The sequence below is a fragment of the Cavia porcellus genome, unplaced genomic scaffold (genome assembly GCF_034190915.1).
Source record: "Cavia porcellus strain 051 isolate PalLab524CR breed Dunkin Hartley unplaced genomic scaffold, mCavPor4.1 scaffold_13, whole genome shotgun sequence".
Classification (NCBI taxonomy): domain Eukaryota; kingdom Metazoa; phylum Chordata; class Mammalia; order Rodentia; family Caviidae; genus Cavia; species Cavia porcellus.
In genome coordinates this window covers 8,911,135-8,925,889 of record NW_026947496.1, presented here as the reverse complement: position 1 = coordinate 8,925,889, position 14,755 = coordinate 8,911,135, and the positions used below count along the sequence as shown (strand labels likewise).

At 45.7% G+C, this 14,755-nt stretch overlaps 1 pseudogene; it reads right to left on the bottom strand.

Moving 5' to 3' along the window:
* The window catches only part of LOC100714388 (serpin B9-like), a 28,571-nt pseudogene extending 15,305 nt beyond the window's left edge, over nt 1-13,266 (bottom strand).
* Nucleotides 13,267-14,755: the final 1,489 nt, after the last annotated feature.

Genomic DNA, 14,755 nt, shown 5'->3' with positions numbered 1-14,755 from the left:
GACAAATTTCTGATGTCAGCTTTGCCACTGCTGTACTGCTCTCACTCAGGGAAGGGTGGCAACCAACTGGATGAGCCAACTGGGATGAAACTCGCTGGGAAGTTTCTTAGGGCGCAACCAGATGACGCAGAATCTCAGGTAACCTCCGAGAGTCACCATAAAGAAACCCTGAGTGTCCAACAGTGGAGCACATTGTTCCAGACCAGCATCTCAAAGCTCTTAAGCGCTTATCTCTGGTACCCTAAGTCATGGGACAGCTGGCATTCAACACATCAGAGCAGCAGCATGCTGACAGCTACAGAAAGAAGGGACTTCCCGGTCCTGCACTCTCCGCTGAGATGCTGGTTGCAGAATCAAATAGAGGCCTAGAGGAAGACACAGAACCTCCACCTCCCATTCACGAAGCTCTCCCTTTGCCTGATGTGGTTTTCTCCTGATGTGTACGCCTTGTTGAATGTCCTGAGCCTTCATTCCGTGCTGAAAGCTGAGAGCCTCAGAGCAGCCGGGGCAACACTTTGACAGACAAAGATCAAGTAGGGTGGCTTTGCTTAACATAATTTTGATATAAAACATGCTCCAGATTTAATGGTGAGCCCATCAAATCCAACTATACACAAGTAAATCAGAGCTTCCTAAGGAGAATTCAGAGACTGCTGAAAATACCCAAGAAATGTTTAAAACAGCCTTTCTCTCATATTTGCTATTTGTAAGGAAAACCATCAGGGGTGTGTAGGCCAGCTGGTCACTGAGTAGGTGAGCCTCTAGGCCTGGGGCTGACTGTGTCAGCCACTGACAATCTCTGCATTCCAATGGCCCCTCTGAACTCTGCTGAGAGCCCTGGCAGTGCCCACTTTACTTCAGGGTGCCCTCTGCTGGTGGCACTGTGGAACTGTGTTAGTTAAGACATTTTACACAACACTGTATTAGAGTTGTCAATTTTTGAAGAAATGAATTTTGAGGTGATGTGGGAGAAAGGAATGCATTTTATGACATGGTACGGTGAAGCCCATCACCGGCCTGTGACGAGAAAGGGTTTTCAGTGTGTTATGAACAATCCATAGTGGACGGCGAAGGGCATCCCTAGAGAGGAGTTTATGAGCTCGCCAGCTCTCAGGGCAGATTTTGTCTTTACGAAGTGAAGCTGAACGGAAAAGCCACCATATTCTGCATCTGGCTGCTGAGGTGCACTCCTCCGCTGCACCCACATCTTCTAAACTGCTCCCCAGGGAAATGCTGACCTCCCGGTACAGATGGAGCCTGAAGCTGTCACCCGGGTAAGGGACTTGTTCATTTTCTTCTGTTTTTTTCCGTGACCCTCCTGCCTTGCCTTGATTTAGAAGCAAAACCCGGAAAACCTACAAAGTGAGTGTGTTGTGGTCTATCTAGAAATATACAGAAAATAGTGCTGTTATTTTTGGTGAAGGAAATTTTGCATAGTTTATTTCAATCTAAATGAAATGTGAATTTTTTTAAAAGGAACCTCTGGCTGTGTTGGAAAAGCTGCTTTTCCCGGGGCTCTGAAGTCCACACCACAACGAAGGCAGCCGAGGACACGGGGTGCTGACCCCGCTGCTCCAGAGCAACGGAGCTGCCAGCCCTGCAGGTCAGACAGTCCTGTTAACCGGCAAAATTATGGCCTTGGTTTGGACTTCCCAGCTTTTCAACTCCAGTGTGCCCACCTCTTCCTGCTCCCCACAAATCTGTAAAACCCCCATAAATGCGGTTATCTGGAAGTCTTCTTATCCTACTCCCACAGAGTCTTTGCTCCTGAGAGAGTTTTGTCCTGCCTGGACTCCCCAGGAGCTGAATTTTTTGTCTCGTTAAGAATCTACTGCACACTCATGTTAGGATGCTCCCGGGGACTGATCAGTTGACAGCTTTTCAGTGATGCCTTCTTACCCACAAGAGCAAGCGCCCTCTCCCTCTCTGTGAGCCTTTCCCTGGCCGCTCTTACTCCATAGACTGCACCACTTTCCTGTCTTCCCGAGATGCACATTTGCTGCCTTCTCTGTGCGGCTTTTCCAGTTCATTGGTGGACACCAGCAGCCTGGAAAGAAGCCGCTGGGCCTCCCCGCCTGGGAACACGCACGTTGGTCCCTGCTGGCCTCTCCCAGGGGAAGAGTGCCCTCCTCTGAGAGGAGGAGTGGGCATCTCAGCCTGGATGGAGCCTAAGTGTCTCTGATTTTGGTTTCAGCGTAATACTTTCTTGCAGGAAGGATTTTGAAAGTATTGCTTCCCTTCATTTTATCAAAGAGTTTCAGCATGAGTGGCATTAGTTCTGCTCCAAGTTTTTTGTAGAATTCAACAGGGCTTTTCTTTGTTGGTAAGTTTTTAATAATGTTTTCAGTTTCATTGACTGATGTCAGGTTATTTAGCATTTTTATATCCTCGATTACGTTTTGGCAATCCTTCTGCGTCTAGGAATCGGTTCATTTCTTCTGTTTTTTCCATCTTATTTGCATCCAGGTTCTCCTAGTAGGGACTGATCTTCCTCCGTGTCCAGCGCCAGTGGCTGGGAAGGAAGTCAAGGTGCCTGTCCCTGTTGTCTTCTGGTCTCACAATTTGCAAAAAACGTTTTTTTCTCAAATACTTCCTAAAATAATCCTTTGCAAGGAACTTGCTGTAGTTGTGGGTTTGTTTGGGGTTTTTAGTTTTCTGAGCAAGGATCTGGCTAAGTAGCCAGGCTGGACTCAAACTCCTGTTGATGCTCCTGCCCGACATCCTGAGTTTTGGGGTTACAAGCATGCACCTCCATACTCAGCTTTAATTGAGTAGTGCATCCAGTGGAGGTGCCACTGGTGTGTGCGTGCAGAGATCAGAGAAGGACAGGAAATGGGACAGCCAAAGGTGGGGGCCCTGCTGCCCACTTAAGATTGCAGGGGAGTGATGGGAAGGGCCAGAGAGGTTCAGCATGCTGCTGATGTAAAGCCCTGCATCTCCTGTGGGAAGGAATCCACCAGAAACTGAAGAAAACCCACTGCAAAATTTACTTCAAAAAGCAGAGATTTGGAGCTGGGGATTTAGCTCAGTGGCATAAGCAGCTGCCTGGCAAGCATGAGGTCGTGAGTTTGATCCCTGGTACAAAAAGAAAGAGAGGGAGGGAGAGAGAGAGAGAGAGAGAGAGAGAGAGAGAGAGAGAGAGAGAGAGAGAGAGAGAGCGCTTTGGCTAAAGCACTAAAAAGTAAATAAGGCTGTGAAAGCAGCAACGGTAATGCCCGCTCCATCTCCTGTGTAATCAGGACCAGTGCCAAAGGCAGATGCCTGTTAGTACCCGCATCAGTCAACAGTTTGTTAGGTTTCAATCATACACCTGCTGTGGATGCTTCCTGTGCTGCGCACAAGCTTCCTTTCACTCAATAAATATAAAATATTTTCTAATGCTGCACAAGAAATTTCGAGATTCTACAGTAAGCGGTTTTTTTTTCTTTAAAATTCACAAAATACTTATTCAATCACGTAGCTGTCAGCCGCTCCGCCCTTTAGACCGTACACATTCCGTTACAATGAGTTTTGCAGTTTTGCACGTTTTTACAATGTTATTAACTGTTGAGGAATTTTATTTGAATACTGAACCCATATATGTATGTTAAAAGTTTGTTAAAAAGGAAGTTAGAATCCCCGGGAATTCTCAAGACTGTACAAATAAGGCATTTAATTTTTCAGTAGCAATTTCCAGTAGCAGACTGTGTGCTTTATCAATTTGTTGTTGAAAGAATAGATTTTTTAAATGTGCAATGTTGGTTCATGCCTTCATAGTGCTAGAGTTGAGAACTGAGGCTTCAATGCATGTCTTAAATATTATCATATATGTGATATGCCCAGACGGCATATGACTTTAAGCAGAGTACAGCTACTGTTGTAAAGCTAGAAGAAGAAGAAGGAGGAGAAGAAGAAGAAGAGGAAGAGGAAGAAGATGAAGAGAGGAGGAGGCGGGAGGGGAAGAGGAAGAAATGTGATTAACAAGTGTTCTTAAAATTGTGTCAAAGGGAGATCATATTCAGAAGGATTATTCCCCTGGAAATTCTGTCTTTAAAGTTATGCCTTGACTTGACATTTGAATACCAGCCACTACATTCCTGAATGGTGTAAAATTCCCTCTTCAATAATTTATTGGTGTTGATATCGTTCACTAGTTGTGGTCTGAGCTATTAATTCACTCAGATCGCACAGGACTTATTCAACCAGCATGTATTGAGCTGCTGGTAAGTGGATTAGGCAGAACACTGTCTAAAATAGTCTTAGTATATCATATTGACAGCTTTCCATACCTCATCAGTTTCATCCAAAGAATAAAGTGTTTAACAAGGCTGTCAAGATTTACACATTTGTATTTAAACATTGGTAATATACAATATTCACCAACTGCTCATTAGGTTAATTCAGTGAAACTATTCCACAGTCTCCCACTAAAATTAATATGCCATTCTGTCTCTCATAAAAACTGACAATTGACTAGAATGAAAATCAGCTATGTTTTAAAGATGGTTATTAATTTTCCTTGTTACAGTTCTGGGCGCAGCATATAAATATATAACTTGCATTATTTCAATATGTAACACAAAGGGCCAGGTTATAATTATATTATAATGAGCTTTTGCTCTGTTGTTACTTTTCCTTTGAAATATGAACATCTGAATGAGGGTTTGGATTTTGAATGCTTCAGCGTTTTTGAGAAGCTTTGCTTATATTTTATGGTATAGTCATGGAACAATGGCATATATTATATGTGTGTGTGTGTGTGTGTGTGTGTGTGTGTGTGTATTACATAGTCTCCTTTATTTCATTTACCAGGATATGACAAGAATTGTTATGACTGTAAAGTTTTCAAATTCTAATTAAAACTTCATTTACGACAGTGTTCATAATTAGCCTGACTGCATTCTGCAGTCATTTTCTGGAATTTTTTTTAGACTTTTTGTGTGTATAGTAGCCTATATATCTGAAGTTACTTGAAGGTACCACTTTTTTTTATTTAAAGGGAACAAAAAACCAAACAAGGGTACAAGTATTACAGAATTACAAAAAAAAATGGTAAGAAATCACTAGTTAATTGATTACATATTGTCATCTTAGAAATAGTTGTTCAAGTTACAGGATTAAAGCATGCAACGTGGACATTCAAACAGTGAGACAGCATACAGTTATGTTCAATGATCCAACAACAACTCAGTAATATGGTCATCTATCTTAACACACCTAAACATAATTGCAGTTATATCCTTTAGAGTATTTTTTCCCTCTTTTTTACAACAAAATTTACACTTTTTGGGTTTTATTACTCCCTTAGTTTTTATTACTTTTTTTTGGAAGAGAATAAAACCAAATATGACAAACCAAAGCAGTCAGTCAAAACAAAGGATAGGCATAACACTTGATGTAAAAACAGAATACAAAGTTATCAACTGTGGTTACCATAATGCCTCTTGCTTCCTTAAAATGATTTGCCTATATCATTAGGTATAATAAAATTGAACAAAACAGTACAGAACAAGACCAATAAAACCTAAACATTGGAAACATTAAAAGACTTCAAAAGAAGATAATAGTCAAACCAGAATGGGCATCCTAGTGAATCTGAAGGCACCACTTTTAAGAGAGCTTACGACTGGGCCATATTCCACCCCCATTCTCTGTAACTCCTCTTGGGTATTTTTGCCATAATTATGAAAAGGGTAGTGAAGAAATAGCATCAGCCTTTAAAAAGAGAGGGAGAAAAAGAAGAGACATGATTAACAGCAGTTCTTATAATTGTCTAAGAGAGATCACAGGTATTTTAAGTTTCACTTTAATATTCAACATGTAGGCACAGAGATTTAGCTCAGGAGCTCAAGCACTTGTCTGGTAAGTGCAAAGTCATGAATTTAATCCCTGGTACCAACATACATACATATATATATATATATATATTAGCTTATAAGAAGAGTCTTTATTGATTGTGAAATACAGAAATTACAGAATTTATAGCCAGGCATGGTAACAAACACCTACAATCCCCACATTCTATGAGGCTCATGCAGGAGGATCCAAAACTCAAACCAGTCTTTACAATTGAGGGACTGACAAGACCCAGTCTCAAAACAAAAATGACTGAGAATGTATCTCGGTGTGAGGGTTTTGGGTTCCTTCTCTACTACTGGATAAGAAATGATGCCAGCTTTAGTATCTGAAATCAGTGTGTTAAACTTTAGATCGACACAGCTACAAGGAAAATACAAATAACGAGGAAACGATGCTATCAGCCATTACTGAAAACACTTTTCTAAGCCAGGCTTGGTAGCGGATTTCTATGATGCCAGCAGGCGGCAAGGCTGAGGCAGGTGGATCCAAAGTTCAAGCCCAACCTGGTAATTTAGGGAGAACTCTGCCAAAATAAACAATTTTTACAAGGTTTGGAAATGAAAGAATCTTGCCCTAGGCCAGACACTGTAGCTGGGAGGAGGCTTGGAGGGGGAACCAGGAGGCTCTCTCTTCCCTGCCCCTAGGAATTTACCTGTGGCACGAAATGAATACCAATGGGCTACCTGCACATCCCTAATGCCCCTCAGGCACCACCCCAAACCTAAGCTATGGCCCTACACCAGGAGTCTGGCAGAGACAATGCCAGACCCCGGAGGGTCAGGGTGTCTCTTCCAGCATCCTGAAAATAAAGGTCATTTATATTCCATGCTTCTTTCCAATTCTATCAGGAAATGCAGCTCCGTGTGAAGGTGCTGCTCAGTCTCCACCAGAGAAGAACATTCGTGATCCCGTTAAGTCATTCCTGTGAGTGCGATCACAGTGTGACCCTCTTGGGCACTGCTTCTGAGTAGACACTTGTACTTCCCGCATTCCAACATCACACAATTGATTGTGTGGGCATCAGCCGTCAGGTGTCCCACAGCCTCAGGTCCAGCCCCGGATGGATTAGTGAAAATGTATTCAGCACTGACCTTCTGCACGCTCCTGAGCTCCCACCATTCTACCTGGCACTGAGTCATAAACCACCCAGACTCCGGCCAAACCTGAATCCTTCGCTAGCCTGCCTGTCACAGCACTCACCCATTAAATACGTGTCTCTGCCTTTTATTCCATCCTCTCACCCCTAACACAGACAATTCCAGGAAGCAAAAGCAGAATGACAAGCTCAGACTTCACAGCAGCCCTGTGAACCACGCACATGTGGCTCAGTGCATGCACAGAGCCTGCTGTCTTGGCATTTGGAGCCAGGTTCCTGTGGCATCGCCCAGCCACGGGGTGCACAGAGGAGCTGGGGGGCCCTGCATGCCATGGGGAGGGAGCCGTAACACCCCAGTGGCAGTTTGGCTGAGGCTTTGCATGGCTGGCCAGCGCACTGACACAGAGGTAGATATATAGAGAGACAGACAGACAGACAGACAGACAGACAGGTAGACAGATAGTAGATAGATAATAGATTTGTTTAGTCTGGCTGTGAGCTTTAATACATTCATTTGTACACAAGATTTTAGCTTTGAGTTTTCTTATGAAAAACAAACTGAATTTAATATCTGAGATTAAAATTGAATTTAATATCTAACATTCAGCAACGAGATATTCTCAGAAGAGACTGGGACTTTTTAGTGCTGTGCTCTCCCCTGGACATACTTGCATCTGCAGTGTCGGATTTAGATGTTTGTGAAGAATCATGAAAACACAAGCCAGGAGATGCATACACGTATACACACATACATGAATACACACACACACACAGGCATGCACACACACATACTCACAAACATCCACACACGCATACATGCATACTCACATGCATACACACATACACACAGGCATACACACATACACACAGACACACACACATATATGCATACACACATATGTACATAAAACACATACACATACATGCATATAGAGGTATACAGGCATACAGGCATATGCACATATATACAAGCATAAACACATGCATACATGCATACACACATACAGGCACACACATGCACATACACAAATGCACACGTACACATGCACACACATGAAAATACACACAGTCATACACAAACACATACACGCACACACACATGCATGCACATGCACATACACACATAAAGATGTACACATAAATGCATATATGCACACATACCCGCATACGCATGCACACACATGCACACATACATACATATGCGCATACACCTGTGCATACACAGGCATACACACATACACACGCATACATGCATACATGCACACACACATAGATACAAGCATATGCATGCACATACATGCAAACATGCACACACATACGCACATGCACACATGTATACATGCATACTCATACATACATACATGCATACATTTTGTTTTGTTGTCTGTTTCTGCTTGGACCTCCTGTGATTTCAGCAGAAGCCCACACAAGATGGACATTGCACTCAGAGGCCAAAAGCTGGTGGTCAGTGAAGCTTTGTTCTAGTAAACTGATGCTCAGCAAGCTCCCCACGCGCCCAACTAAGGGCCACTACAGTAAAATGTTGATTGAGGGATTATGTAATACTTGGTGCAGTTATTTTTGGTACAGGGGTAAGTTTGCATTGGGTGCTTCATTTAAAATGGATTTTTTTAAGGCGTCAAGTCTTGGACAGAAAAAAAAAGCCACACACAGAAAGCAAAACTGAAAACAGACAGTGGGAGATTCTTCGAAGATGCCTGCCAGAGTCATCTAGAGTGACTGGGCCCCACAGGAAAGCCTTACATATTCTGTGTAGTGAGTGGTGTGTGTCACATGTCACTGCCAGTCTGCGCTGTGTCACCAGCCACAGAAGTGTCACTCAACTTGGTTAAACTGAAAGCAAAGTTTCTTGAAGAGAAATCAAAGAAACTTTCCCAGAGTGTTAATTTTTGCAACTATCTTTCTAAAACAAATCAGTCGCATGCTGCCAGCTTTCAAATTCCACTGCGCATAGCAAAACAGGGCAAGCCCCTGTCGAGATGATGGGGATTTTATCAAAATGGCCCTGCTGTCTAGGAGTAATTCCCTTTTTCATGATTTCCCAAATAAGGATAAAACTACACAGCACCTCGCTGAGAACGCACTTCGCAGCAATACTGTTAAAGATCGAGTCCTGCTCATGGCACTGATGACAGCAGCTCCGCACCGCCCTGCAGGAGGAGGCCTGTTACTCCATGTGACTAGGTGAGAGCACAGATCTAAGTACTCATGTAAGCCTGGCAGAGATTCCGCGTTTCACTGATCATGACATCATGAGAGAAGAGCTGACAAAACTGGCGTCACTGTCTGGAAGAACACAAGGGACAGACATATGCAGTGCTGTGACGGAGGACTTTTTGTCACAAAACAGAAGACCGGAAAAATTGGCCTCAATGACTGGTTCTTTGTTAAAGAAGCAAAACCTCCAGTCAGCCTGTTTCACTGTCTTATACCCCAAGAGGCACCAAAGAGCAGCAAAACACTAGACGGCATCCTCAGAGAGTCACAAAACTGGGGAATCATACTATGGCTCCTGCTCTTAATTTTTGACAGTTTTAAGCACTTTTTGCTGAGGTTTGGCCCAGTGCTGTGCCTAAGTACATAATATCTGGTGGCTGAGCAGAGGGTGAGACCTGGAGAGAGATGCAGCCTGTCTGAATAAAATTAGACTGTTGGTAAGTTGCAAGGAGCAGGAACCCCACCTCTCACTGACGCAGCTTGGCAGCATGTCTTTTACGAATTTCCCACTATACATCAGTGTGCCGAACTAGAACTACAAGGGGTGGGGGAAACAGCAGTTTTCAAAGTGGGCAGCTGAAGTATTTTTCCAATCTAAAAATGCATTTAGAAAATTCTACAACATTCACAGGCAATCCCATAGGTCATAAAGAAATCTATGTGTCATTAAGCATCGCAGCAGCTGCAAATGAGAATTTCAGTAACTGATTTTCAACAGTTCCATCATGGAGACCACCCTGGGTTTTATCTCTAGATAAAACCAGATTTGGAGGAGAAGTTGATCTTTCCTGCCTACACTGGTTAGATTTTGAAAATCTGGAAATGCAGCCATGGGAATCTCAAGAAAGCCGTATCTGGAAAAATAAATTCTATGAGCTGTGTGAGAAGACAGAGTATGAACGGGCGACAGAGGACAGCACAGCTGGTAGCTTCCAAAATGAAATCTGTGAAGTGTGGAATCCTCTGCCAGACGATGTGAAGCCAATGAAAGCCTTTGGGCTTCTCCCACTTGGTTTGGATCATCTTATCTGTGCGAACCGCTGTTTTATGCTTCAAATGATACCAAATCTGATGTAAGAAATAGACTAACAGATGACCTCCAGCTAATGAAAGATGGGCAGAGTTTGACCAGTTATCAGCATGCAAAGGACAGCAAAGGTCACGTGAATGGTGCCAAAGCACGCCAAATGTGAACTTCTGCTTTTTAGTAAAAAGCAGTTTGGTTTACTGAAGGCTGTTGCTTTTCTTTTAAGAAAAAAGACGTTAATGTGTACGTGGTTTTTACTGAAACAAACTCACTTTAGGTTTAACTGCAATGTTGGTACTTTACAATAAATAAGTGGGTTTTGGGTTAGTTTGAACACTTGTCTCTAAGAGGTTCACCATGGCTGATCTGATGAATGGTTGGTCAGTGAGGAGATGGGGCAAAGGGCTTCTGGCCTGAGTGGAGTCTAACCACAAAGCTTCAGCTTTCTCACCAATCTCTCCTGCAGTCAGCCCTGAAAGAGAAGCCCAGCATCTCTGTTTCAGGCCTGCAACAGGTAGAGCTCAGAAGAGCTCAGTGAGCAGCATATCCCCTGCTGCGGCCCGTCAGGCTGTTCAGTTCAGTTCTGTTCCACTCACTTACACTTAGCTGCCTGCTGAGTCCCGTGCAAGGCTTCCCTCAGCATCCAACTTCAAGAAAAGACAAGCGACCCGAATAATGTTTCCCCATCTTGTATAAAAAGTCCCTTTTTCTTTGTAGTACCAGTGGTTGAACCCAGAGCCTTTGCACTGAGTGGCGGCCGAGCTCTTGTATTTATTTATTATTATTTAACTTTGAGACAAGTTCTCCCTAAGTCGCAAAGTTGCACAGGCTGGGCTCCACATTGTGAGCCTCCTGTCTCAGCCTCCCAGTGTTTTGGATTGAAGGCCTATAGCACCAAGCCCTGCTAATAGTTTTCTTTAAAAAAAAAATCAAAAACCATTCTACCATGAATTCTTGAATAAAGTATTAATTAAAAGCTGTACAGGAAAATGAGGCTTTTTGACAGAACTAGGCATCATGGAATTATAAGAGGGGTAAGATTAAGTAGTCTGTTCTTTCTCTAAATCATTAAATTTGAGCCAGACTGGGTGTGGTAGTGGACACCTGTGATTGTAGCAGTTTAGGAGGTCGAAACAGGAGGATCATATATGTGAGTCTCACCAGGGCAACTTCATGAGATCTTACCTCAACACAAAAAAGGAGAAGGGTAGACGCATAACTCAGTGGGGAACACATTTTATAGCCAAAAATTGAAGCCACAGGCTCAAGCTCAAGGACTTAACTGCTCTTGCCATGGGCCTCACTATGCAGAAGAGGCTGGGTTGACAGAAATGTGGATTGATCCTTTGGGAAACAGCTACTTGGCAATGGCTTATGGGGCTGGGGTAAGGCTCTCTAAGAGGCTGTATGTGCTTTGAATCAGCCTCCATTCTATGGCACTGAGTCTCCTGTAGCCAGGATTCACGGGTCCAGGAGTCGAGGGGTGGAAGCAAGAATGGTGCTGCTCATTGTAACGTGCAGTGACCCAGGAGCAAAATGGTGGCTTCCTGTTGCTGAGACCTGAGGCTCTGCTGGTTCAGAAGTCTCACTTCCAGAGTGGGGAAGGCTACACCAGGAAGCACTGCAAAGATACCATTCCACTGGAGGCTAAGACTCCCACCGCCCAGTCATTCTGGTCTCTTCGTGCCTCTGAGGAGTATCTCAGCTAGGAGTCCATCCTCCCAGAGAGTGGACACAGAGGCCTGTCCTGCCTGAGGACCCCATTCCAGAGGAATCACTTTCCAATCCTGGAAAACACACTCCCAGGCTCTCAGAGACCCACACTTTACATAGCTCCAGGTACAGAAGGAGGATTTGCCACGGTAAGTTCATGCTAGAAAACATCTGCAAGGGGACGATCCGGGTGGTACGAGCACTGTAGCCTGGAACCAACAGTAAATTCTCCCGGACGCCTTGGGATTTCTCAGGCAGTGACTTCAAGTGACATCCTAGAAGCACAGCCTGCAGCTCTGGACACCACGTTAGCACTCCAGTCTTTCGGTGTGGAATGAGGGGCTGGGGGGGCCCTGTGTGAGAGAGCGCACATTCACAGGCCAGGCTGAGGCCCAGGGCAGGCAGAGGCTCAGAGGAGCCCGGCTGCGGAGGCTCCAGAGAGTGTCTCCCTGACCTGTGGCCTCTCAACTCCCAGTCAGTCCTTGCCTGAGATTTCCCAATTCCTTCACTCCAGACTGCAGGCCATGGGGACCCCGAGGCTGGGTTACCTGGGATTTCCGTCATCTGGGGAGAGGAGAGGACACTTGGGGTCCCTCTGGGCTGTGATGCCCGCTCCTTTTGTCAGAGGAGGGCACGCTGCTCCTGGGAGAGGCCAGCTAGGACTGACCAGCGTGTTCCCAGGTGGGGAGGCCCAGGGGATTCTTTCCCGGCTGCTGGTGTCCACAGCAATGAACTGGATAAACAGCACAGAGAAGGCAACAAAGGTGCCTCTGCAGAAGACAGAAAAGGGGTGCGGTCTGAGGGGTGAGAGGTGCCTGGGAAGAGGCTCAGGGAAAGGGAGAGGGGGCTTGCTCTTGTGTGTAAAGAAGGCATTGGAAAAAGCTATCAGACTCTCTCTTGGGGTCATGCCTTTTACACCCTTCCGTCAGGAAGCTCAGGTGTCTTCTGTGACATGCAAGTGAAGCATACACAGCAGCATTCTGATTGGTTGTGTCCACGTGAAAATGAAGGCTTGAAATGGCATCTTCAGATTGGTCCAGAGAGCACGATTTTGATTGGCTCTGTGATAGGTGATGCTGAGGACTGCACTGTGTTGTGAGTGTCTCTCCCCTAAAAAATGTCCCTCTCCCTGCTCCCCTGTCTCATAAGGATCCGTCCTTGACCTTCAGTGGGCATCCGTACTTTACAGTCAACAACCAACTGGCCATTAGACAACCATGGCCACTTCATAAGCTCCTGGCCCCTCCTTCCTGGAGAGTTTCAGCAAGCTTTGCTGGCCCTGAGAAGCAATGGGGTGGGGGACACACATTTGTGTCTGGTGAGTCATCCCAGGAGACACCCCATACTGCACCATCTCCCTCCGGCGCTGAACTCACCCCCAGGGTCCCATCAACTCCCAGCTGAAGCTGGAACACAGTCACCTTTGGCGGACAGCTCTGACCCAAACTGAAGCATCAGCCTTCCTCACAGCCACGAAAGCCTCTTGGGGAAGGACAGAGCCCTGCGCTTGTTGAGCTGGCTCTGTCCACTGCTCGGGGGTGGGAGGCACAGGTAGGGACCACACTCTCCATCTTGGTGTCACTGCCAAGCAGAAGTTGGTGACCCTGGGGGAGGACACACTGAGGTCTCTCGCAGGTGAGCCAACAAGCCTGGGCACAGAGATTCTCAGCCCACTGCAGGGCAGCTTTCCAAAATTCAGAGAAAGAAGGTGGATCCCACAGCAGGCCTGTGGAGGTAAGGAATGTTGGCCATAGCTGACTGAAGAGCAGCCCCAGTTGGGATCAATCCTAAGGCTGGACACCTGCAAAGATCCCGACCTCATGGAGTCTGGGGCCTGACTGATCAGGCTCAGCATCCTTTTGGAAAAGAAAAGATCCACACCCTACGTGGAGAGGCTCAGGAGAGCTTCTCGAAGGAAGCATTGTCTGAGCTGAGGTTCACAGAGTAGCCAGGGTGCCAGGTGCCTGTGGGGCAGGTGGGGAGGGCTACACACAGCTTCTGGGCTCTAAAGGAAAAAAGACACAGACAGCATATTGCAAGGCTCGCCCCTCCTGGAGAGTTCAGGCTGGTGTGATGCAAGGATGCAGTGCAGGCCACAGGGAAGCTAGGTGGGCAAGTGAGGTGGGGAGCGATGACGCAGGCTTCACAGTGGCAAGCAGGCTGGCAGGGGTGGAGGGGAGCAAGGACGAGATGATTACACAGCATCGGGTGGGCAGGATGAGGTGGGCAGGATGAGGTGGGCATGTGGGCACTGGGTGGCTAAAGTAACAGGATTCTGGAGCAGCCATCCAAAGCAGTGACAATGACACTGGACTTCAAAAGGAGACAACAGGGAATCAACAAAGGCCACAGCCTCAGAAGGAGATCCCTCTAGAGGCTACCCTGGGTATTGTTATCCTCTGAACAGATAAGCAGACAGTGGGCTTTAGACCTGCAGAGGCCCTAAACACTAGGAGCCTTAAGCTGTGTTTTAGCTCATCAGCCGTCATCACAGCCTGTGTGTCTCTGGCTCAGCTGGTCACTTGTATGGGTGGGGAGCTGGCTCTTTCTGTCTCCTGCCTGCATGACAGAAGGGGCTGGCTCTGGTTCTTCCCCCAGCAGCCCACCATGGTGCAGACTCACAGGAGGTCTTAGCTTCTTGGTGACTTCTTGCTCTCCTCCCCCACAGCCCACAAAGGGCACAGACTCCCAGGAGAGGGCTGGTATATGACTCTGTCCTTGTCAGCCTGGACACAATGCCCTGGTGTCATACTTTAAATATTAGTTACCTGGTATTTAACATGGAAATGTAATTGTATACAAACACTCTCTGTAAACTGGGTTTTCTATAAACATAAGGGGAA